Below are 3,281 nucleotides of genomic sequence, written 5' to 3'. Positions count from 1 at the left end.
TGCCATGATGACCTGTTTGGAGCAGCGAAACCCTAGAATCCAAAGCTCTGATACCAAATGTTATGAAACCAGCTCACAAAAAGATAGAAAAGAGAGATCCACGCCTTATAATTCAGCCTCTTCGAGGGAAAAACCTCCTTTACATTACATAAATGAACAATTCTTGGATGATACAAATGACAAAACCTCCTTTCTATATATAGGAGTCTAAGGAGTCACAATATAATCCAGCCGACCTAACAATAATAATATAAAGCCACACAAATAACAATAGGGGATTCTATGGGGCACAGAAATAACAATATGGGGGTAATAGGGGCACAACAATATAAATAAGGGGTATAACTACAATAGTAATGGGGTAATCATTAGTATTATAGGGACCCAACAATATATATATATATATATATATATATATATAGTACATCCTTGAAGGAACAAAGAAAAGGATCTAAAAAGATATGAACCAATAATATGACAAAGATTAGCACAAGAACCACTTTTATTAATGAATAATGGTTACATAGAGGATTCATGCTGACATGGTCTACATCTTTAGAGGTTATGCGCATATACAAACTATAATAGTTGCTTGATTATGCACTAGCATGTGAGCTATGTGTTGATTCCAAGGGAAACCCCCCCTCGCAACCTTAAAGACTCTTAGCCATGTATCAGAGGAATCTCAGCCTTGTAATTTCAGTAGCCTCCATTCTTGCCCCAAGGGCCCTCGTCATGAGGATTGTAAGTCCCTACCAATAGCCAAATGCCTTGGAAACCCTTGGCAAGTGCTATAGAGCCACTTTCAGGCCTTCTTTGGAGCATGGAACCCCTATCATGTGGTTGGAGAGGTGAAGTCCCTTCAGGAGTTCACTTCATGTGCTTAACAAAGCACAACTAGAAGTTTTCCAACGCTGGTATGCATCAAATTCCCTGTCCTTAAACAAGGAATACATAAAGGTTGGGAACTCATTGTAGTGGATTCACCCAATCTCATGAGGGGTAACATCGTGGAATGATTTAGATTTACATTGGTATAGTGTGAAGGCCTTGAAGTAGCTCTGGATGTTTGCCAAACCTTTGAGCTAGAGCCACAATCAAGAATAATCACTTGAGGAAGCTTTTTCAATGATGGAGCTCATCTTCAAGAAGATTATAGAGTTTTATGTTGAAGACATTGCATGAGGGAGAGTCAAATCTCCTCGACTGGGCCATAATAGGAAGCTAAGGAAAAAGGAGTCCTCGTGGCTCAAAGGAGTGAAGCCCTAACCTTATGGAAAATGTTGGATGACCTTATTCCATTCATTTATCATAACCCTAGGTGGGAAGGATTCCTATTTGAGGGGAAAAATACTCCTTTACATGATTGGTCGGGAGAAGAACAACATGGATAGAGAAGTCTCGGGCGGGTTGATCCTTGAAAACTTAATTTAACTAAGTCACTAGGAAGATTTTAATTTGATGAACTCGGGACCATCATTAGACAAATCCCATAATGGAAATTTCATACCAGTAGCCTAGAGGTCAGAACCCCAAAATCTTGTAACCTATTTCAAAGAGGAGAGTCAGGACATAAGCACAAGGATGACATGACAGATGACGTGTGCCCAATGATGTTTCTATTGGTTGGTGGGTTAGCCCACAACCCATGTAAGCCTAGACACATAACCCATAACATTTCTAAAGGCACAGGCATTGGGGAATTGGGATGATGACATCTCGGCACTATAACCACGACAAGTACACCTGGTGGTTTCAAATGGGGCACAAGTCGTAAGCATCAGAAAGGAATAGAACAAGTGGAGCCCACTCGACTATGATAGCTTGGAGGTAATCACTTTGCGTGATTAAAAGAGTCATGCTAAGCATTGGGATATAAGTTACCGATCCACAAAGGAAAGAATGCATCAATGAAAATGCATTGGGTGGACCCCACACAACACATCATCCCACAAGATTCACCCCAGAGGATAGGAAAAAGGAAGAAAATCAGGCACCGGAATATGGGTGCTGGCCCACATGGAAGCATTTCAGTGGGCCTCAAGATGGTAACCTTGTTAGGCCTTGGGAGCCTGGAAGAAGTTTCTTGCACTGTTGATCACACAGACTGACAGAAGAGAGTTGCTCTGGGGGCACACATCCAAAACTGCTAACCGCTCAGGAGTGGTGTCAGAGCTAGATTGTGGAACCCGATGGTTTTGATTAACAGAAGATAATTGACACAAAACGAAGGGGCTGGAGGACTTTTCTCTCTCTTCCAGTAGGACACATGGTAGAATTTGCTTGGATCCTAGGCATGGTTTGAATTTCAAAACACACCCACTTGTCTAATTTGACGGTTTTCACACTCCCCAGCCAGCTTCCACAATTTGAACAAAGAAATTTGAAGGTATTGTAAAATTTCAATTTGTATTTGATGGGAAAATCACCCCGTGATGGGAAAATTTCCTTTCAAATTCCATCCCTTCTTCGAGTACCCAATGATGGTAGGTGATGTCAGCATGATGTCATCCCGCTAGCCTGAGCCCCGAAGAAATCAACACTTCTCTGGAAGGATTTGTCGAGCTGACTAAGCATCTGATGACATGGGAACTATCAGAGACTACTCACCTCGGTAGGAAGTTTATTGGCCGATGGATGTTATGAGTGGTCCCACTTGATAGCTTGGCCCGAAAATAATATTGTGGTGGAGGTAAGTAGGCACAGGTAAGGAATTCTCTGGGAGATGAAGCGTTGGAACATAGAGGAATGACAGGCAACCTCATGGCAAAGATGCAACCAATGGAGGTAAGGCCGGGTGATCCCCATGGGACATGTCAACCTGACGTTATGGTCTCAGTAGGTGTGAATGAGGCCTAAGATTATTGTGTCAGAATAGATGGCTATGGGATAAGCGCTATCCCTCGGTCACTTCGCATAGATGCAGACTAGGGGCACAAGGGAGTAAGAAGAGGCTAGGGATCTTGGGGCTTAGCACTCGACCTTTGGTCATTTCGCGGAGAAACAAGACTAGTGGTGTCGAACCCATCACAAGGGTAACTCAGCCCATGAAGGGCTTTAACATGCTAAGCACGTACAATCTTATCTAATGGTCACTCGGTGATCCTGAGGAACCACTGGGATTGATCCTGATGGTGGAAGGAGGCATCAAATTGAAGATAGTTGTAGACAGAGGTCAAAATAAAACTTGTTATACCCCATTCCTTCGCCTAGAAGAAGGGTTTGGGTACGTTACAAAAATTCTCTACATTGGGAAAACATAACCATTTCATAAATAGCCC

Source organism: Pinus tabuliformis, chromosome 8 (assembly GCF_031772625.1).
Source record: "Pinus tabuliformis cultivar Carrire ecotype Pingquan chromosome 8, CPIR1, whole genome shotgun sequence".
Classification (NCBI taxonomy): Eukaryota; Viridiplantae; Streptophyta; class Pinopsida; order Pinales; family Pinaceae; genus Pinus; species Pinus tabuliformis.
Note: the sequence above shows the minus strand (reverse complement) of the source record.